This window comes from Zalophus californianus, chromosome 2 (assembly GCF_009762305.2).
Source record: "Zalophus californianus isolate mZalCal1 chromosome 2, mZalCal1.pri.v2, whole genome shotgun sequence".
Lineage (NCBI taxonomy): Eukaryota > Metazoa > Chordata > Mammalia > Carnivora > Otariidae > Zalophus > Zalophus californianus.
This window is the reverse complement of record NC_045596.1, coordinates 103,820,303-103,843,985: the sequence shown is the minus strand read 5'-3', so window position 1 is coordinate 103,843,985 and position 23,683 is coordinate 103,820,303. Positions and strand designations below refer to the sequence as shown.

The following is a 23,683-nucleotide window of genomic DNA, read 5'->3' as shown; positions in this document are numbered from 1 at the left end:
ATGGGTTACAATATTTTGTAATATATATACACATATATATCACCTATATGTGTCACCTTTGTCATATTCTATTAATTAGAAGCAATTCAAAAGTCCCACCCACACTAGAAGGAAAAGTATTAGACAAAACAAGAACACCAGGGGGCATGGATAATGAGGTCACCCTAGAGTCTGCCAACAACATTCCATGGAACAAAAATCACAAAGCAGTAGCTGTAATTCTTTGTTTAAATTCACTAATATCTTTCTTGCTACCCTTTCATAATGAGAAATATTTTTTTCTAATTGAAACATTTGATTTTTTTTTGTAAGAAGTAGGCAATTTAATGAGACAGTAGCATCTTAACTATGTTTAAAGGTATTTGGATGGTTCATGTTGTCAACCTTCTAGAAATTCTGAAATTCCTATCAGTTTTGAGAAAGCAGTATTCTGCAAGGAAGTCTCAAATAAATTAATAGAAAAACTAAAATATTTTAAGATCTACGTAATAAATAAATAAAACTGGAAATGGCAGACTCTTGATCTACTAAACATTTGAGGAAAAAAAGCTCTATTGTAAATTTTTCAGTACTAAAGAGTTGGAAAGAGTTAATAACTTGGTTTGCATGACACTTTAGAGTTCACAATACATTAATATTTATGAATATTATTTTTTCAGACTCGAAGATGGAGGATGGAAGTAATATCAATTTCAATATTGTAACAGAGTTAGGCTCCAGGTAAAGACTTAATTACAGCATCCTGCTGTTTATTTGATGAATTCAATATGTCCTCGCCCCAACTTTAGCCATTCTTTTAAATAATTTTGTTAATTAAAAGTAACTCATAATGGAATGGTGGTAAGGGAGTGGGCAGAAGGCAGGCTTACACTATGACCAGATAAGCTGTCAAGTGCCAAGAGCACTGTATTGAAGGCATCAAGATGAGGTGCATCATAGGTCAACTGGAAAAATGGATGATAAGGATGAATTAAATTAGTGACATAGATCATTTAATTTCTTTGTTTGAAATACATGTTTTGAACCATTTTCTGGAGCTTGTCTACAAGTTCTGTGTGCAGATGGTCTGGTAGTCAAGAGAATACTGCAACAGGACATGAAAACCAGAGCTCCACACACAACTCCAAAAATACAGCCGCCTTCTATTCTCAAAATAAAATTGCTTACCTCACAACTAAGACTGTACCTTCTGCTCCAGCAGTAAACAAATGCCACACATACTACTTACAGACACTTGGATCTGAAATACTCTCTTCTTGCAGAGAAGTTACCTGGTATCTATGTGTAGCCATTCTATAGCCCTTCAGTAATGTGGTTTGGAGTAACATTCATACGGACTTTATCAAGATGGCATATTTCAGTTTACACTGTTTATCTGATAACTACCCAAATGGTGACTGTTCATGATGGGGTTTGATATTTCTGTCTTTCACTGATAGCCAGTTGATCCCAACTCGGGTCAACTAGATATGCAGAGAACATTTGCAAAATGCAGGTGGAACCATAAACATAGTTGTTAAGTATTTATTAATCCATGGAGAGTTGAAACAGCACAGCTCCTAAACCCAGAGGCTATAATACTATATGAAAAGATATTCAGCTTTCTGAACGTAAAATGCTTGACAACACTAGAATGTGCACTCCTTGTTTGTTTGATAAATCTAAATTAGAAGACCCTATGCAATTAGCTTTTCTCCATGGAAATCTTCTATATGTGATGAACTCATAGAGAAGATGCTGTCTCATAAAAAGAAGCCTGATGAACACCACAATAAATGTGTTCATGTTACAGAATTCCAGTCTAAACTCCAATGTATAAAGAACTTGTAAGTTGTCAGTTCTATGACTACAACAAGAAAAGTTAGAACAAACTGAAAATCCATGACTTTTCTTGGATGCATCAGACCAGGAACCTTGCTGCCCTGAAATCTGGAGAGACAGGCAAATCTAGAGTCACCTCTGAGATCTGCTTACCTCGAGCAGAAGCTGCTGAAGCCATAAACTGAGAAGGACACTTAGACGGTAATTTTGAAGACTTGCTGGAGGCTGAGTGAGGACTAGTGTGAGAGTAAGAAGCTCAAGGGGGCTGCAGTCTTGGATGACCCCCACACTTTCATAGGTTTTATTTCCAGGAGCTTTACCAGGTTCTCACGGTGAACATAAAAGTTCTCTGACCTTGTGACTTCGGCTGAAGAGGGGAAGAGTAATCACTGTGAAATCTGCCCAGAGTATTCTTCATAACAAAGGCCTACTTTTCAAGGGGAAAAGACTTTACACAGAGCCTTATCCCGGATAAGGGAAGGGAATTTTTCCCACTCCAACTATCTCTTGCCTTCCTGTCAATGTCTTAGCCCAGAGTTACAGACTCACTAAAAGACCAAGATTTAATCATAAGATGACAGGATCGTTCCCCTGTCCCACATCTTAGCACCACACACACTGGATTTCAGTATAATGACAGCAGAAATTGTTGAAAGAGCTGCAAGATACAGACACACCCTTAGGAGGGAGTACCTAGGGAAGACCAAAGTGAAGGAGGGAAACAAAAATAATAGCAAAATAAAAAAATAATTTAAAGCCACTGGCATCCACAGCCACAGCAAACATTAATCACTGCTCAACTTCTACCCAGATTAGCATACATGCTCATACTAAGACCTCTTTACTGTGGTTCCTATTCCCCAATACACCATGACTCATGTTGAACAAAAAACTACAAACATGCCAAAAAGCAAGAAAAAAAAATCTGAAGAGATAAGGCAAACATCAGTAGCAGACTCAGATATGACACAAATTTTGGAATTATCAGAAAAACAATTTAAGATAACTATGAATTGCATGCTAAGTGCTCCAATTGAAAACATAAGTCCATATTCAGGAAGAGATGACTAATGTAAGCAGACAGGTGGGAACTCTATAAAAGTTCAAAAGGAAATGCTAGAAATCAAAAACACTGTAACACAAAGAATAACTTCAAAGCTCTTATCAGTATGGAAACACTGAGAAAGGATTCAGAGAGCTTCACGACAGACCAATGGAAGCTTCCCAAACTGAAATACAAAGAGTGAAGAAAAAAAAAGAGAGAGAGAGAAGAAGAATAGAAACTCTGAGAACTTGGAACATTTCAAAAATTAGCATATATGTATTAGGAATGTCAGAAGAAGAAAGAGACAATATGGAGCAAAATAAATATTTGAAGTAATAATGGACAAAACATCTTCAAAATTAATAGCTGACACCAGACTACAGATCCAGGAATCTCAGAGAATAACACAGCATAAATACAAAACAAGCAAATAAACAAATTAAAACTATACTTAGGCATATAGTCACACTATAGAAAAAAAAAAAAAAAAGAAGCAAATCTTTAAAGAAACCAGAAGGGAGGGAGGGGAACTATCTTACTTACTAAGCAAAAGAAAAAAAAATTTTTCTATGGACTTCACATCAGCAATCATACAAACAAGAAGAGGAGAGTGAAATATTCAAATTATTGAAAGAAAGAAAAGAAGCATCTAGAATTCTATACCCAGTGAGATTACCCTTCAGAAGGATGTCCTTCCAAAGAACATAAAGACTTTTTGGGTCTTTGTCTCTCTTGTGTGTGTACACACACACACCACATGTATACACACTCACAACTAAGGGAATTCACTCTCAGCACACCTGCTTGCTCTGAAGGAAATATTAAAAGTTCTTTAGGGAGAAGTAAAATAATGTAAGTCTGAAACTCAGATCTACATAAAGAAAAAGGTTGAAGAATAATGAATGAATGAAAATAAAATATTCTATTTTTCTTTTTTAATAGATCTAAAATATAACTTTTTATAGGGATAGTAGTAACAATTTATTTTGTGATTATAGCATATAAATAAGTGAAATGAGTGACAAATGCCATAAGGGATGGAGGGAGGAATTGTGAATACTCTTCATGGGAAAGCCATCTTACACATGAAGTGGTATAGTACTGTTTAGAAGTGACTTTGATTAATTTAAATATATATTTCAAACTCTCAGGAAACTTAAAAATTTTTTAAGTAGCATAATTTATATGCTAGGAAAGGAGAGAAAACTCAAATTATATAACATGCTCAATGAAATCCAGAGAAAGCAGAAAAAAGAGGGGGAAAAGTAAGCAAAGAATATTAAAAAGTTGCATACGTGGTAAATACTACTCCAACTCTATCAATAATCAATGTAAGTGATAGTGGTATAAATGCACCAATTAAAAGACATAGATTATCAGAGTGAATAAAACTACATGTTGTCTACAGGAAACCCACTCTAAATATAAAAACTCAACAAGGTTAAAATTACAGGATGGAGAAAAGTATATACAATGTTAACATTGATTAAAAGAAAACCGGAATACCTATATCACTTTCAGAAAAAGCAGACCTCAGGGCAAGGAAAATTATCAGAGATGATGATGGGCACCATGTACTAATAAAGGGATTAATTCTCTGAGAAGATATCACAGTCTTAAACATGTGTGTGCTCACCAACAAAGCATCAAAATATGTGAAGCAACAAGTGATATAACTGAAAGGAATAATAGACAAACCAGTATTGTAGTTGGAGTCTTCAAGGCACCTCTTCCAGTGGTTGAGAGATCTCAGAAGCATAAAAACACTGATAGAGTTTACCTGAAAAACACTAACAGTCAACTTGACCAAATTGACCTTTACAGAATGCTCTATCTAATGATAGTTGAAAAACCTTCTCAAGCTCACACAGCATTTGCTAAAATATACCATATTCTTGGTCATAAAACACATCTTAACAAATTTAAAAGAATAGAAATCATACACATATTTCTCAGGCCACAGTGAAATTAAACTAGAAATCAAAAATAAAAAGATAGCTAGGAAATTGTCAAGTATTTGGAATTAAACAACATACTTGGAAATAAAACAGGGGTCAAAAAAGTGTCTCAAGAGAAATTTAAAATATTTTGATATGAAAGTAAATGAAAATATAATATAAAAATATGTGGGATGCAGTAAAATCAATGCTTAGAGGAAAATTTATGTAGTGTTATATAACAAATAATGTAACATTAAATTCATGTACTAGGGAAAGAATATATACGATCAATAACATAAATTTCCACTCTAAGAAACTAGGGAAAGAATAACAACTGAAGACTGAAGGAGGCGGAAGAAAATAATAAAATTTGACACAAAAATCAGTGAAACTGAAAAGAGAAAGAATAGAGAATATCAGCATAACCAAAAGCTGGTTCTCTGAAAAAATTAATGAAATTGATAAACATTTAGCCAGGCTAACAGAGAAAAAAGAGGACACAAATTACCAATATTAGAAATGAAATAGGACTGGTTCTGTGAGTGCCAAAAAGATAATGAAAGAATACCAAATAACTTTATGTCCATGATTTTATTAACTAGAAAAAGTGGACCAACTCATTGAAAGATACAAATTACCAGAATTCATAAAGAGAAATAAATAATCTAAATTGGCCTATATCTGTTAAAGAAATGGAATCAATAATTAATAACCTTCCAAAAAAGAGAACCCCAGAGCCAGATGTTTTCACTGGTGAATTCTATAAAAGATTTGAGGAAGAAATGATACTAATTCTACAAAGTATATTCCAAAAATAAAAGCAGATGAAAACTTTCTAGCACATTCCATGAGAATAGCATTACCCTAATAGCTATGCAGTCAACAGTTAACTCAGCTGACCAAGATCACTCAAACCCTGCACATTCCAAAGAAAGGTTTGTCTTCAGGAGGCCTGGTTGTTGCCCGGCTAGTGAGAGATAACCTCAGAGAGCTTGTAATATTGTATCTGATAATGGTGATTTTGTATGCTTGAAGTCTTGGACCACACTGTATCAGTTTGGTCAGTTTATGCTAATAATATGATTTATGGTGAGTTCCTGTTTTCGTATGCCTGAAGTCATAGGCCATGCTGGTATCAGGGTTCTGCCCCTGTAGCTATGCCAGGCCACCCTATTCCCGTGGCTCTGCCAGGTGGTCCCTTGCCCAAGACTCCAGGTGGTTCCATCCCCATGTTTCTTCCAGGTAGTCCTACCTCCAAGTCTCTGTAAAGTGGTCCCATTCCCAAGGTTTCAGGTGGAGGCTATCTGGCCTTTTGAAACCAAGATGGTTTTCCTGATGATATTTCCTGATGATCCTGATGCCTTCAGGGTCGTTTTTCCTTCTTCTTGAAGAAAAGATAGCACTTCATCAACTGAACAATTCTATCATTCCATTCTGTTAAATCCAAGAAGTCTGACAGGCTTTTTTCAGTGTGTCTGTCTCCATCTCCTTCAGGTCAAATTGACAGTACTTCTGCTGTATAATCCCATAAATTCTTCGCAGGGTGATAGTCCAGCCATACTCTTGGTGTTCTCTTCAGAACATGCTTTCTCATTTTTTGCAATATAGAAAGACTGAGAAGTTTCCAAATCTTCAAGTTCTGGTTCCTTTTTGCCTGCCATTTTCTTCTTTAATTTCCCTCTCTCTTCTTCCATTTTACTATAAGTAGCCATGAGGAACCAAGTCACTCTTTCAACACTTAGACTTACCTTCAACTAAATATCCAATTTCTTTGCTCACAAGTTCTACCTTTTACAAAATGCTAAGATAAGAACAAATTTTTTAGTCAAGTTTTTTGCTACCTTATAACAAGGGTCACCTTTCCTGTCCTTTCCTTCAGTTTCCAATAACATGTTCTTCATTTCTGTCTGAGACCTCACCATAATGACCTTTTATATCCACATTTTCACCAATATTCTATTGTGGTTACTTATGATTATTTATGGATTCTCTAAGAAGATGGAAACTTTCTCTCCAGCTCTCTCTTCCTTTCTTTCCGAGTCCTCACTGGAATCTCTCTTACTGCCCGTATTTGTAGCATATACCTCAAAACTCTTCCAGTCTTCATCCAATACCCAGTTCCAAAGCCACCTCCACACATGAGGTTTTTGTTACAGCAGCGCCCCACTTCTTGGCACTAAAATCTATCTTAATACCTAACCTATCAAAATACCATAGACTGGGTGGCTTAAACAACAGAAATTTATTTGTCTTAGTTCTGGAGGCTGGGAAGTCCAAAATCAGGGTGCATGGTGATTTGGCTCCTGGTGAGAGTTCTTTTTCTATCTTGCAGATCTATGTCTTCACATGTCCGTTCCTCAGTGCATGCACTTGGAAAGAGATCACTTTCTTTCTTCCTCTACTTATAAGACCAAAAAGCCTATGGAATTAGAACCCATCTCAGTCTGTTAAGACTACTATAACAGAAATACCATAGACTGGATGGCTCACAAGCAGAAATTTATTTCTCACAGCCTGGAGGTTAGGAAGTTCAAGATCAAAATGCTGGCAGATTCCATGTCTGATGAGGCCCTTCATCTTGGTTTGTAGATAATCACCTTTTTGCTGTGTCCTCACATGGCAGAGGAGGAAGAGAGCTCCCTGGGGCGTCTTCTGTAAGGGCATTAATCCCATTGATGAGGACTCCATCTTCATGCCTTAATCATCTCCCAAAAGCCCCACCTCCAAATCTTCCAAATGGGGATTAGGTTTCAACATACGAATTTTGGGGAGACACAAGTATTCAATTTATAGTAAGACCTAAACCTTATGACCTTATTTAGCTTAATTACCTTTTAAAAAAGACTTATCTCCAAATATAATCACATTGGGGATTAGGGCTTCATCATATGAATTTTAGGAGAACCCCATTAAGTCCCCATTACAGATAACCAGAAAGGGCTGGAGTTGAGTTACATCCCTTTCCCTGGTCAGTAAGGCACTGAAAAAATTTCTGTGGTTAGGCTCTGGTAAAACAGTTTATCTTGAGGGCAAGCCTTGTTAAGAAGACCAGAATGCTCTGGTGTATTTCAAAACTGGTTACTTTTCCACTCCTCCAGCCAAAGGCAAAGAGATTTTTCTCCAGTATTCGCTGTGAGAACCAGGTCAAGCCCTGAAGGTAAAATTCATAAGTGGGTGGAGACCTCCCTATGACTGGGAACCCTGGAGTTTTTAACTCTCAAACTTGTCCACACGGAGCCTCCAGCAATTCCTCAATTAGAGTTCAGGGTTTTTTTATCCTGGTACTGGCTCCCAGGGAAGTTTCTGCTCAGGTAAATTATGAATCTCTGTACCTGGAAGCCCTTGTGTCTCTCCAATTTTGAGGGCAGCAGTTTGCCCTGTGACCTCATTTCAGATGGATTTAAGAGGATTTGTTGTTGACTTTTCAGTTTGTTCAATTTTTTGCTTGTTGTTAAGATGAAGTGGCAACTTCCAAGCTCCTTACATGCTTGGACTAGAAACCAGAAGTCTCAAGTCATTGACAATTGAAGAGACTAGACCACTTGCCTTTGGGGATTTTTCTGATTTGTTTGTTGCCATGTTGTTGTTATTTATTTCTCTATCTCTTTATTTTACCTACACTGGAAAAGAGGTTAAAGGCTTCATTATTTCCAGTCTGTTTCATCATATTGTATCACAGTAGGGGGCACATAATATCAGATATTTCTCAGTATTAATGATGCTAAATTTGGTTACTAAGTTAAGGTGTTGACCACCAGATTCCTCCATTATAAAGGTTAATTATCAAAAAAAGTTAATTATCCAAAAAATGTTAATAATCCTTTTGAATTAGCATGCAATCTTTGAAGTAATATTTTGGAAATATTTCAGTATCCATAGATGATCCTTGCCTGAATTGACTGTTTCATTGGGTGTCACTATAAGTGATTTTTCTAAATCTATTGCTCTTTTGACATTTATTATTGAGAATACTTCTAGAATAAGATCTTTCCTTCACCAACTTGAGATGTACTACATTTTCTCCAAAAGGCAGAGTAAGTGCTAGTACTTAACCACTAATTACGAATTTTTATATTAAGGTATTGTAATAGTCCATTTAGGTGGTGGAAAAATTTCTCTTCCCTCCCCTCCCTTCCCTGCCCCTCCTCTCCCACTCTCCCTTCTGTCTACAAGTATTATTATGAACATATACATTTAATTAGTAGAATATTTTACAATCAAACACACTTATTATTCTTTTCTATGCTTAAAATGTCCCAAATTTGGGCATTGGGAGCCTACTAAACTGGTTTCTTTGTCCTTTTGACATTCTTCCTTTAGTGCTTCCTTAGTTTCTGGTACATTGAGATGTCAGGGCTCACCTTACACTTTCCCTGCTGATACCCCAATCAGTCATTTCCCCATGGGCCTCTGGCTCCCTTTAATGTGAAATGTATTTAGAAATCTAGGTCTCTGCGTACATGTGCTCATTGCTTCTGGTTGTTACTATCTCCAGGCTCTTTCCATGGACAGATTCAGGATCTGTATTTAAAAAAAATAAAATGAATTAAAATTTTCCTCAAAGACAAAGAACTTTGTTTGTAAACAAAAATAGGAAACCATATATATATCATCAAATTTTAAATAAAATTTTTAGTAAATTTAAATTAATATTAAATAGTTCATTTTTGGACAATATCTTCCATCTTATAGAGATTTCAATTCTGCTATTACTCTCCATAGAAGTCAATAAGTACTAGAATTACTGTGTTCAACTTTAGCTTGCAGAATATGCTTTTCTTAATTTTTAATGGAAATTTTAAAAAGATACACGAAAATATAGATAATACTAATACTACTATGAATTTTATGCCAACCTAGTAAGGTGAAGCTTAGATATTTTGGTTATTTGACAAATATAATTAATGTGCTAAAAAATGCCTAGCAACTTGAAGGCATTGGGGAGAAAAAAAAGTTAGGCCCCTATACATCTAGTTCCAGTGTTAGGCAGAAGCGGGTTAAAATCCAATTCTGACATGTAGTAGTCATGTGATGCTACAGATCACAGTTCTTTGACATCAGAGTCCGAGTTGGAATCTAAAGATCCCTGTCCAGGGTTTGTGTCAGTACTCAATGACAGATGAATGAAATAGTGCTTGCAAGCCATAGACAAGTTACATGTATCTACCTCAAAAGCAGGTAGCAAGGAATAGATGATGCTTCGCACAGTAATAATATTCCCACAAACGGGCTCGCTACACTGATTAAATTAACACCGTGCCGGCTTCCCTTACAGAGCTAAATGCTTAAGAAAAAGAACTTCTAAAAATGTTGTTTTTCAAAGTAGCCACATGGTGGCAGACTTTAGCCAAAAAGGGACAATGTTTCTAAAAAGCCATTTACAATATCATTTTTCTTTAGATCATTTGTAAAACCCAAAATTTCATAAAATTAAACACAGAACGGGCACTATATCTTTACTCATCTTTATAGTTTAAAAACATAAAAAGAGAATTTCATGTATTAAGGAGCATTCTGTTTTGGTATCAGATGGGATGTGGGAGAGGGCTCTTTCCCACGTCCCAGAGGTTGCTCTGGAGGGAGGAAGATATGCATTTCCTTTCACTGGATAGTTTTTCTCCTCCAAACCTCTTTTTTTTTTTTTTTTTTTTGACCAAGTAGAGACAGGTTCTGCCTAATAGAAAAAAATCAATTGTATTATAAGAGTTTAAGAACATGAATATTAAAATCAAAATCAAAAAAATTCATAGGTTCTTATTCTGGCTTTACCCCTTACATTCTTGAACGACCTCAGGCAAGTTTGTTAATATTCCTTGCCTCAGTTTTCTTTCCTATAAAATGGGAATAATAAAAACAATTGCCTCAAAGATTCATTGTGAGAATTGAATGTGCATGCAGAGCACAAAGAGGACTCGCACAAAGCAAACACACAGTGCATGCTGTTATTATCATTAATATTAGTTATCATTAGCAAAAGGAAGGAAAAGAATGAAGGGCTAGCAGGCTTATCACCTATATCTGAAAATTAGGAAAATGTCATAGAAAAAAGTTGAATTGCAGAATTTTGGAACAGCTCAGTGTCTGGAAAGATTACAAGCACATAATCCCTTTTCCTTCCCAAGTATCCTTCTGCTCTTCTGTTCCTCATTCGTAGCCACCCCACCCAGCCATGACTCCCCTCGTGGACACACAGACATGCATGTGTGCCCACAACACCTCAAAGAGTAACATAGGGCATCACATCTGGAAACATCAAAGAATGAGGATGCTATGGTGAGAATTTAAAAACAAAGACAGTTGTTTTTAAATAAATAAATAAAAAGAAGGTTGAAAAAATGCCACTATAGCAAATCCTCTCTTTTCTCCACTTCTAGTTGGTGCTCTCAGCATGAGGGAAAGATGAAGAGGAATATGTAAATGTGGGACTAAGAAGTTTCTATTTTTCTCAGAATCCACTATAACTGGTAAAAGAAGATAGTTGTTGGGCCCAGAAGTTATGGGAAGAAAAGCCACAAAAAGAATGGCCATTAAAGAACAGAGACTACCGGCTGAAATTACACATTTTGTTCCATTTTTCTTATCCCACCTGAGAAGGACTCTAAGAATTTAAATTAGAATGGCCTTTAGCTTATAGAGAGAGTTAAATACAAACACATTGTTCATTTCTTCCTTCTTTTATTCATTTTCTCATCCATCTACTCATACAAAAAACATTCATAAGACCCTGTCATAACTTAGAGGCTAGTGGGTGCTTTGAGTGTACGTCTGCGTATGGTTTGAACAAACATGGACGTGATGGTTTAGTGATGGGAAAGCTACTGGAAAGCCTGCGAGAATGAAAAACTGGGATAAGGTGAAAGTTAAACGAGCACATTACATATGTTAATTACAAAACAATAAAGCACAGAAAGTCCTAGAGTTGAAAAAATTATATAAAATAATAAAAAGCATTTTCTATAGTCAAAAATTTACAAACTGGTTATGTGGCACAAGACGAATTAAGTTGCATTTATAAGGACCGTAGATAGCACTTTCTCCATGGTTCCAGCATTTAATGATCACTAAAAACTAGAAAAAGTTCTGTAGAGTGTATATTTACCTTCTTTCCCTTAGCATATTTTACAAAAACTCACTACTCTCTACTTTTTGAAAAAAATTATCTTCTTTTTATTAAATTTTTCTTCAAAGGCTCAATTCACATATGACTGTACATCACAATATATTATAGTAGTCTACCACTAGTGTATATTTTGCCTTTTACTGCATCAGAGTAATTTTCCCAACCAACTGTTGATTCTTCCTGTCATATGTAGAGAACAGGCCTTTCTCTCTCCCATTACACATCACTGCCCCCACCAAAATATACAATATGCTCATTGTCTTTTACGGAAATATTACAATATATTATATATGTCAATATATACTCATTGTCTTATATGGGAATTATTATAACACATTAACTTTCAAAGGGGAATTATAATATTAGGATTTCTATTAATTTTAATCTTATCTACAATCTTATTGAAGATATATAATATTTGCATTTTATATGTTAGTATGCTTTTAAAAGTACTACAAAAGCAGCTATAATATAAGTAAATTAGCATATTAGCTGTCACTGAAAGTTCTGGTCTCTGAGGAGAGCTGGCAGAAAACAACTTTATTTTTTTCCCTGTCTACTCCCTCCTTGGACCCCATCTGCCATCTACTATCTCTCCACTCATTTGGATAAAATCTTGATGAGTTGCAGTGTTTGGGGTATTTTCAAAACCAGTCCAGTCTAGCATAAAATCTTCAGACTACCTACCAATTTACAGCATTTCTTATTGCCCTACCTTGGGTCTGCCTCCAATATGCACACTGGCAGTGTGGTGAGAAGGTAGTGGCTGACAATTTCTCTTTTCTTCATGCTACTCTATTTGTGCTACTCCATCTCCAGGTTTGAAGAATACGGAGGAGTAGCAGTGAAGGACAGAAGAAGTCTTTTTCTTCTTGGGGTGCCTGGGTGGCTCAGTCAGTTAAGTATCCAGCTTGGGATTTTGGCTCAGGTCATGATCTCATGGCTCATGGAATCAAGCCCAGCATCCAGCTCCCCGCTTAGTCAGGAGCCTGCTTGAGATTCTCTTCCTCTGCCCCTCCCCCCACACGTGATTTCTCTCTCTCTCTCCCTCTCTCTCTCTCAAATAAATAAATCTCTTTTTTTAAGTCGTCGTCGTCTTCCTCTTCTTCTTCTTCTTCTTTTTCTTCTTCTTTTTGAAAAAGTCTTCTTAAGTGGAAGAATTGCAATCAGAGGGGACAGGTGTCTATAACTACCTCTTTCTCAGGGCTCTGTAGAGACTCTGTGCTGTGGACCTCCAGCTGAAGTTCTCTGTGGGCGATGCCTTTTCCAGCTGCTCACTTACAACCTCCCATTCTATTATCACACTTAATGCCCATGCCCTCTCTGCTGAGGTCACCTCCCTCCTATCAGGAAAACTTTTTGAATGCATCCTATTCCAGCATGCTTGCTTTCATCCAGATGTCCACAAATGACTCATGACAATCACACCTCTGGCTCTCTGTCAGTGAAAGTATAGATCAATCCCAGAGGGACCTCTCCTGAAATGCTCACTCTATAAATAGCCCTTTAATTTCAGACTTTCTAGGTCTGTCTCTTTCTTATTTATTCCGGAGCACACACATCAACCTCTCCCTCTGGCTTAACCTAAGGTGAAATGGCATACCACTCTATTTGCCACTGTGGAGGGGGTTGGGTACTGGGAAAGACATGACAAATGAGCTTTTCAAAATTCAACTTCAAATCTCCTCTTGGTCTTCTCTTCTGTAGGCTGGGGTACAGGTGATGCACTGATGCTGACAGAAATAAATTCACAGTGTTCTGAGTAGGTGGCCCATTACCTCACTTTAGCATATGAAGGTTTTGAGGGTTTATTATATTGACCTCAGCAGCTGGGATTTTTATAAGTCTATAATACAATGGAAATATCATATTTAAATCTTATGCTATACCTATTTGGATTTTATTAAACTGAAAATGATATGCAATAAAAATTTTTTAGACAGTTGTTTAGTAGTTAAAATATAAACTAGATAATTGGTCTGTTTGAGAGCAGGATGGGATTATTATTAGCTTTGCCAAGTTACTTAATTTCAGGGCCTCCTTTTCGTCTTTAAAGATTTTTTTTTTACATTTTTATTTATTTGACAGCGAGACAGGAAACAGAAGCAGGGGGAGTGGGAGAGGGAGAAGCAGGCCTCCCACTGAGCAGGGAGCCCAATACAGGGCTCGATCCCAGGATCCTGGGATCATGACCTGAGCCAAAGGCAGACACTTAACAAATGAGCCACCCAAGCGTCCCTTCTTTTCATCTTTCAGAGAGAATAATGAAAAAATTGTTATGGTATAGAATTAAATGAGATAATGCATAAAAATTACTTAACATAGTTTCTATTCTATTAAGCTCATTTAATAAATGGTGGTTTTTAAGACATCTCCACTTCATTGTTCTTCAGCAACCATGCTCTCACTCCTCAAATTGGTCCTATACCCTACTATCAAATTGATGCTCTAAATATCCCACACCGATCACATGCCTAGTTAACTTACCAATTAGCAGTGCTTCCTTGGTGGGAGTCAAATGTAAATGTTTTAGCCTAACAATCAATCCTGTTCAAATTCTTTACCAAACCCTCTGTTGAGTCATTTTTTTTAAAGTATTATATGTTTATTGTATATTTTTAAATCTTCACATTTTTAGTTGTGTCATTATTCTCATTCTTAACATTGATTACATCTTTTTTAAATAATTTTTATTGTTATGTTAATCACCATACATTACATCATTAGTTTTTGATGTGTTCCATGATTCATTGTTTGTGCATAACACCCAGTGCTCCATGCAGAATGTGCCCTCTTTAATACCCATCACCAGGCTAATCCATCCCCCCACCCCCTCCCTTCTAGAACCCTCAGTTTGTTTTTCAGATTCCGTCGTCTCTAATGGTTCGTCTCCCCCTCCGACTTACTCCACTTCATTCTTCCCCTCCTGCTATCTTTTTCTTCTTTTTTTTTCTTAACATATATATTGCATTATTTGTTTCAGAAGTACAGATCCGTGATTCATCACTCTTGTACAATTCACAGCGCTCACCATAGCACATACCCTCCCCAATGTCTATCACCCAGCCACCCCATCCCTCCCACCCCCCACCACTCAGCAACACTCAGTTTGTTTCCTGAGATTAAGAATTCCTCATATCAGTGAGGTCATATGATACATGTCTTTCTCTGATTGACTTATTTCACTCAGCATAACACCCTCCAGTTCCATCCACATAGTTGCAAATGCAAGATCTCATTCCTTTTGATGGCTGCATAATATTCCATTGTGTATATATACCACTTCTTCTTTATCCATTCATCTGTCCATGGACATCTTGGCTCTTTCCACAGTTTGGCTATTGTGGACATTGCTGCTATAAACTTTGGGGTGCACGTACCCCTTCGGATCCCTACATTTGTATCTTTGTGGTAAATACCCAGTAGTGCAATTGCTGGATCGTATGGTAGCTCTATTTTCAACTGTTTGAGGAACCTCCATACTGTTTTCCAGAGTGGCTGCACCAGCTTGCATTCCCACCAACAGTGTAGGAGGGTTCCTCTTTCTCCACATCCCCGCCAACATCTATCGTTTCCTGACTCGTTAATTTTAGCCATTCTGACGGGTGTGAGGTGGTATCTCATTGAGGTTTTGATTTGGATTTCCCTGATGCCAAGCGATGTGGAGCACTTTTTCGTGTGTCTATTGGCCATTTGGATGTCTTCTTTGGAAAAATGTCTGTTCATGTCTTCTGCCCATTTCTTGATTGGATTATTTGTTCTTTGGGTGTTGAGTTTGATAAGTTCTTTTTGGATTTTGGATACTAGCCCTTTATCTGATACGTCATTTGCAAATACTTTCTCCCCTTCTGTCGGTTGTCTTCTGGTTTTGTGGACTGTTTCTTTTGCTGTACAAAAGCTTTTTATCTTGATGAAATCCCAATAGTTCATTTTTGCCCTGACTTCCCTTGCCTTTGGCGATGTTTCTAGGAAGAAGTTGCTGCCGCTGAGGTCGAAGAGGTCGCTGCCTCTGTTCTCCTTTAGGATTTTGATGAACTCCTGTTTCATGTTTAGGTCTTTAAACCATTTGGAGTCTATTTTTGTGTGTGGTGTAAAGAAATGGTCCAGTTTCATTCTTCTGCATGTGGCGGTCCAATTTTCCCAACACCATTTGTTGAAGAGACTGTCTTTTTTCCATTGGACATTCTTGCCTGCTTTGTCAAAGATGAGTTGAACATAGAGTTGAGGGTCCATTTCTGGGCTCTCGATTCTGTTCCATTGATCTATGTGTTTGTTTTTGTGCCAGTACCATACTGTCCTGATGATGACAGCATTGTAATAGAGCTGGAAGTCTGGAATTGTGATGCCACCAGCTTTGCTTTTCTTTTTCAAGATTCCTCTGGCTATTCGGGGTCTCTTCTGGTTCCATACAAATTTTAGGATTATTTGTTCCATTTCTTTGAAAAAAGTGGATGGTATTTTGATGGGGATTGCATTGAATGTGTAGATTGCTCTAGGTAGCATTGACATCTTCACAATGTTGGTTCTTCCAATCCATGAGCATGGAACGTTTTTCCATTTCTTTGTGTCTTCTTCAATTTCTTTCCTGAGTATTTTATAGTTTTCTGAGTACAGATCCTTTGCCTCTTTGGTTAAATTTATTCCTAGGTATCTTATGGTTTTGGGGGCAATTGTAAATGGGATAGACTCCTTGATTTGTCTCTCTTCTGTCTTGTTGTTGGTGTATAGGAATGCCACTGATTCTGTGCATTGATTTTATATCCTGCTTCTTTACTGAATTCCTGTATGAGTTCTAGCAGTTTTGGGGTGGACTCTTTTGGGTTTTCCACATACAGTATCATATCATGTGCAAAGAGTGAGAGTTTGACTTCCTCTTTGCCGATTTGGATGCCTTTGATTTCTTTTTGTTGTCTGATTGCTGTGGCTAGGACTTCTAATACTATGTTGAATAGCAGTGGTGAGAGTGGACATCTCTGCCGCGTTCCTGACCTTAGGGGAAAAGCTCTCAGCTTTTCCCCATTGAGAATGATATCTGCTGTAGGTTTTTCATAGATGGCTTTTATGATATTGAGGTATGTACCCTCTATCCCTATACTCTGAAGAGTTTTGATCAAGAAAGGATGCTGTACTTTGTCAAATGCTTTTTCTGCATCTATTGAGAGGATCATATGATTCTTGTTCTTTCTTTAGTTAATGTATTGTATCACGTTGATTGATTTGCAGATTTTGAACCAGCCTTGCAGCCCAGGGATAAATCCCACTTGATCATGGTGAATAATCCTTTTAATATACTGTTGGACCCTATTGGCTAGTATTTTGGCGAGAATTTTTGCATCCATGCTCATCAAGGATATTGGTCTGTAATTCTCCTTTTTGATGGGGTCTTTGTCTGGCTTTGGGATCAAGGTGATGGTGGCCTCCTAAAATGAGTTTGGAAGTTTTCCTTCCATTTCTATATTTTGGAACAGTTTCAGGAGAATAGGTATTAATTCTTCTTTAAATGTCTGATAGAATTCCCCTGGGAAGCCATCTAGCCCTGGGCTTTTGTTTGTTGGGAGATTTTGGATGACTGCTTCAATTTCCTTAGTGGTTATAGGTCTGTTCAGGTTTCCTATTTCTTCCGGGTTCAATTTTGGTAGTTGATACATCTCTAGGAATGCACCCATTTCTTCCAGGTTATCTAATTTGCTGGCATAGAGTTGCTCATAATATGTTCTTATAATTGTTTGTATTTCTTTGGTGTTGGTTGTGATCTCTCCTCTTTCATTCATGATTTTGTTGATTTGGGTCATTTCTCCTTTCTTTTTGATAAGTCTGGCCAGGGGTTTATCAATCTTATTAATTCTTTCAAAGAACCAGCTCCTAGTTTCGTTGATCTGTTCTACTGTTCTTTTGGTTTCTAGTTCATTGATTTCTGCTCTGATCTTTATTATTTCTCTTATCCTGCTGGATTTAGGTGTTATTTGCTGTTTTTTCTCTAGCTCTTTTAGGTGTAGGGTTAAGTTGTGTATTTGAGACCTTTCTTGTTTCTTGAGAAAGTCTTGTTTTGCTGTATACTTTCCTCTCAGGACTGCCTTTGCTGTATCCCAAAGATTTTGAACAGTTGTGTTTTCATTTTCATTGGTTTCCATGAATTTTTTTAATTCTTCTTTAATTTCCTGGTTGACCCATTCATTCTTTAGTAGGATGCTCTTTAGCCTCCATGTATTTGAGTTCTTTCCGACTTTCCTCTTGTGATTGAGTTCTAGTTTCAAAGCATTGTGGTCTGAAAATATGCAGGGAATGATCCTAAACTTTTGGTACCAGTTGAGACCTGATTTGTGACCTAGGATGTGATCAATTCTGGAGAATGTTCCATGGACACTAGAGAAGAATGTGTATTCTGTTGCTTTGGGATGGAATGTTCTGAATATGTCTGTGAAGTCCATTTGGTCTAGTGTTTCATTTAAGGTCTTTATTTCCTTGTTGATCTTTTGCTTAGATGATCTGTCCAGTTCAGTCAGGGGGGTGTTAAAGTCCCCCACTATTACTGTATTGTTGTCAATGTGTTTCTTTGCTTTTGTTATTAATTGCCTTATATAATTGGCTGCTCCCATGTTAGGGGCATAGATATTTACAATTGTTAGATCTTCTTGTTGGATAGACCCTTTAAGTAGGATATAGTGTCCTTCTTCATCTTGTATTACAGTCTTTATTTTAAAATCTAATTTGTCTGATATATGGATTGCCACCCCAGCTTTCTTTTGGTGTCCGTTAGCATGGTAAATGGTTTTCCACCCCCTCACTTTCAATCTGGGGGTGTCTTTGGGTCTAAAATGAGTCTCTTGCAGACAGCATATGGATGGGTCTTGTTTTTTTAATCCAATCTGGTAGCCTATGTCTTTTGATTGGGACATTTAGCCCATTTACATTCAGGGTAACTATTGAAAGGTATGAATTTAGTGCCATTGTATTGCCTGTAAGGTGACTGTTACTGTATATTGTCTGTGTTCCTTTCTGATCTATGCTGCTTTTAGGCTCTCTGTTTGCTTAGAGGACCTCTTTCAGTATTTCTTGTAGGGCTGGTTTTGTGTTTGCAAATTCCTTTAGTTTTTTGTTTGTCCTTGAAGCTTTTTATCTCTCCTTCTATTTTCAATGATAGCCTAGATGGATATAGTATTCTTGGCTGCATATTTTTCTCGTTTAGTGCTCTGAAGGTATCATGCCAGTCCTTTCTGGCCTGCCAGGTCTCTGTGGCTAGGTCTGTTGCCAATCTAATGTTTCTACCATTGTAGGTTACATATCTCTTCTCCCGAGCTGCTTTCAGGATTTTCTCTTTGTCTCTAAGACTCGTAAGTTTTACTATTAGATGTCGGGGTGTTGACCTATTTTTATTGATTTTGAGAGGGGTTCTCTGTGCCTCCTGGATTTTGATGCCTGTTTCCTTCCCCACGTTAAGGAAGTTCTCTGCTATTATTTGCTCCAATATGCCTTCTGCCCCTCTCTCTCTTTCTTCTTCTTCTGGGATCCCAATTATTCTAATGTTGTTTCTTCTTATCATATCGCTTATCTCTCGAATTCTGCCCTCGTGATCCTGTAGTTGGTTCTCTCTTTTTCTCAGCCTCTTTATTTTCCATCATTTGGTCTTCTATATCGCTGGTTCTCTCTTCTGCCTCATTTATCCTAGCAGTTAGTGCCGCCATTTTTGATTGCACTTCATTAATAGCCTTTTTGATTTCGACTTGGTTAGATTTTAATTCTTTTATTTCTCCAGAAAGGGTTTCTCTAATACCTTCCATGCTTTTTTCAAGCCCAGCTAGTATCTCTAAAGTCATGATTCTGAACTCTAGGTCCTAGAGTACTAGTTAGTCCTCTCTCCCTCTCCCACCCCCCCCCACTCTCTCTCTCTCAAATAAATAAATAAGTCTTTTTAAAAAATTAAATAAAATAAATTTAAATTTAAATATATAAAATATAAATTTATATAAAACATAAATTAAAATTAAAATTTAAATAAAATGAACCTGAACTGTTCTATTATGATAATATTATATCATTATAGAACTAGGGGTATGTTTAAAAAGCATGTAATGCAACCTTGACACTGTTGATGCAAAATTCTAGAAATGAGACTTAGAAAATTTAAACAAAGACCTCCTTTGAGGTTGTTTTAAAGAAATAAGAAGATCTTTGGATAACTGTATTGTACTGATGAAGATTTATTTTTAAATCTAATATTTTAAAATGTGCTTTGTAAGGTAAGACCATCACAATATAAAATACATGTGGCTATTAATTATAATTTAGTATAGAGCAATGGAATTAGTGACCACATCGTGTATATCAGTGTCTTATAAAATCAATAAATAGTTATTTAATAAATATTGACTGTGTTTAAATTACTAGGCTATATACAACATAGATGAATTTGTGAAAAAAATAGGAAAAAGTATGGAGGGAATCGATTGATCTATATATAAGACTCTTACCAATATTCTAAAAGGCTATATCAGCCTTAGAAAGAATTCTGATTTCTTGGAATGGGAAATGAGGAAATGAGAATAAAAGAACAAATAGAGAACAATTTTTAGAGCAGAGTCACTATTTGAAGCTAAAATTATCATACTCTGTTGATGGCTTCTCGATAGTGTCTGTCTCCTCTCTCTCTTTTAGTGAATAAACTTTATTTTGTAGAGCAGTTCTAGGCTGACAGCAAAATTGAGAGAGAAGTGCAGATACCCCCTGCCCCCATACAAGCACAACGTCCCTCAATATCAACATTCCACACCACAGTAGTACATTTGTTACAACTGATGAACCTATATTGATAAATCATAATCCCTCAAAGTCTATAGTTTATATTAAGGTTCACTATTGTACATTCTATGGGTTTGGGCAAATATATAATGAATGTATCCATCCATATAGTATCATTCACAATAGTTAGGTCATCTGTGCTCTGCCTAGTCATCTCTTACTCCCTCACAACTAGACCCTGACAACCATAGATCTTTTTTTACTGTCTCTATAGTTTTGTCTTTTCCAGAATGTCTTGTAGTTAGAATCACACAATATGTAGCCTTTCTAGATTGAGTTCTTTCACTTAGTAATATGTTTTTAAGATTCCTCATGTCTTTTCATGGCTTGATAGCTCATTTCTTTTTGATGTTGAATGATATTCCATTGCCCAGATGTACCACAGTTTATTTATCTACTCACCTACTAAAGGACATCTTGGTTGCTTCTAAGTTTCAGTAGTTACGAATAAAACTACAATAAATAGCTGTGAGCAGAATTTTGGGTGGATGTAAGCTTTCAACTTGTTTAGGTAAATACCAAGAAGGGCAACGGCTGGATCACATAGTGAGAGGATGTTAAGCTTTGTAAGAAACTGCCAAACTGACTTCCAAAATGAACCTACCATTTTATATTCCCAAGAGCAATGACTGAGACTTCCTGTTGCTCTCTATCTTCCCCAGCTTTTAGTGTTATCAGCATTCCGATTTTAGCCATTCTAATAGGTGTGTAGTGGTACCTTATTGTTTTAATCTGCAGTTTCCTAATGACGTAGAATGATCTTTTCATATGCTTACTTGCCATCTGTATATCTTCTTTGGTAAAGTGTCTGTTCAGGTCTTTGACCCATTTTTTAGTTGGGTTATTTGTTTTCTTATTATTTAATTTAAGATTTCTTTGTATATTTAAGAACAGTCATTTAACAAATGTGTCTTTTGCAAATATTTTCTCCCAGTCTATGGCTTGTCTTCTCATTCTTTTGACATTGTCTTTCACAGGGCAGAAGTTTTTCATTTTAAGGAGGTATAGCTTATCAATTATTTCCTTCAGTGACCAGAACTTTGGTATTGTATCTAAAAAGTCATTACCATACCCAAGATCATCTGGGTTTTCTCCTACATTATCTTCAAGAGTTTTATAACTTAGTATTTACATTTAGGTCTATGATCCATTTTCAGTTAGTTTTTGTGAAGGGTATAAGGTCTGTGTCTAGATTCATTTTTTTTTCCATTTGAATGTCTAGTTTTTTCAGTACTATTTTTTGAAAAGACCGTCTTTGTTCCATAATATTGCCTTTACTCTGTTCTCAAAGATCAGTTGTTTATATTTGTGTGGGTGTATTTCTGGATTTTCTCTTCTGTTCCATTGACCAATTTGTCTATTTATGTATTATTAATATCATGCTCTCTTGATTACTATAGCTTTATAGTAAATCATCAAGTTGGGGAGTGTTAGTCCTTCAACTTTGTTCTTCTCCTTCAACACTGAGTTGGATGTTCTGGTCTGCTGTCTCTCCATAAAAACTTTAGAATGAGTATTGCATCTTCCTATTTTTGCACATGGAATTACCTCTCCATTTATTTGGTTCTTCTTTGATATCTTTCATCAGAGTTTTGCAGTTTTCCTCATCATTCTTATACACATTTTGTTAGTTTTATATCAAAATATTTCATTTTTAGGGCACCTGGATGGCTCAGTTGTTAAGCATCTGCCTTCAGCTCAGGTCATGATCCCAGGGTCCTGGGATCAAGCCCCACATTGAGCTCACTGCTCAGCAGGAGGCTTGCTTCTGTGTCTCCCATTCCCCCTGCTTGTGTTCCCTCGCTCTCTGTCTCTCTCTTTCAAATAAATAAAATCTTTCATTTTTCTGGGGTTAATGTAAATGGTAACGTGTTTTTAACTTCAAAATCCAGTGTTCATTATATAGGAAGCCATTGCCTTATATATATTAACCTTATATCCTGCAACCTTCTTATAATCATATATTAATTCTAAGAACTTTTTTGTTGATTCTTTTGGATTTCCTACTTAGATGATTATGTCATCTGTGTACAAAGACAATTTTATTTCTTCCTTCCCAGTCGGTATGCCATTTGTTTCTTTTTCTTGTTTTATTGCATTACCTTGAATTTCCAGTATGATGTTGAAAAGCAGTGGTGAGAAAAAAAAAAATCTTTACTGGATTCTTTGCTTGAAACAGGAAAGCTTCAAGTTTGTCAGCATTTAGTATGATATTAGCTGTACATTTTTTTTTAGATTCTTTATCATCAAGCTGAGGAGTCTTCATCTATTCTGAGTTTTCTGAGAGTTGTTATCATGAATGGGTGTTGGATTTTATTAAATGCTTTTTCTTCATCTATTGATATTATCATTTGACATTTCTTCATTAGATTATGTGTGGGATTACATTAATTGGTTTCAATCAATATCATCATTATTGTTTTAGTTTCTTAATTGTTGAAATGTCTGTTGTTTGTTGTATACAGTTTTTTTTACATAGTTTCCTACATACAGCACATCTGCCACATGGAAGAGTCATTCATTTATTCAATATTTGTTAGCATCTACTTGGTGTCAATCACCATTCTCATCACTAGGCATATAGCAATACAGAAAACAGAACAGATTGAGGTAGATATAAATATAGTTTATTGTCTCTCCTCCACTAAAATCTATGTGTCTATGTATCTATCTAATATTTATTATATATGTAAACACATATTACATATAGTATATTATATACTGATAAATATTAAGGAGAAAAACTAAAACAGCAAAGGTAGGGAGTTACAGTTAGGTCAGTTTTTGGTTAGTCTTTTGGAATATTAAATAGAAGGATGAGGGAGGGTCTTACTAAAAACAAAAAAGGCATTTGAATAAAAACCTGAAGCAATTGAGGGAGTTTCTCCTGTGAATTTCTAGTAGAAAATCAGATACATGATCTGTGAATACCTGGTGGAAATGCAAAGGTCCTGAAGCAAT

General features: G+C 36.3%; 1 pseudogene; it reads left to right on the top strand.

The window, feature by feature from the left end:
• Positions 1-667: 667 nt before the first annotated feature.
• The window catches only part of LOC113925501, a 44,645-nt pseudogene continuing 21,629 nt past the window's right edge, over positions 668-23,683 (top strand).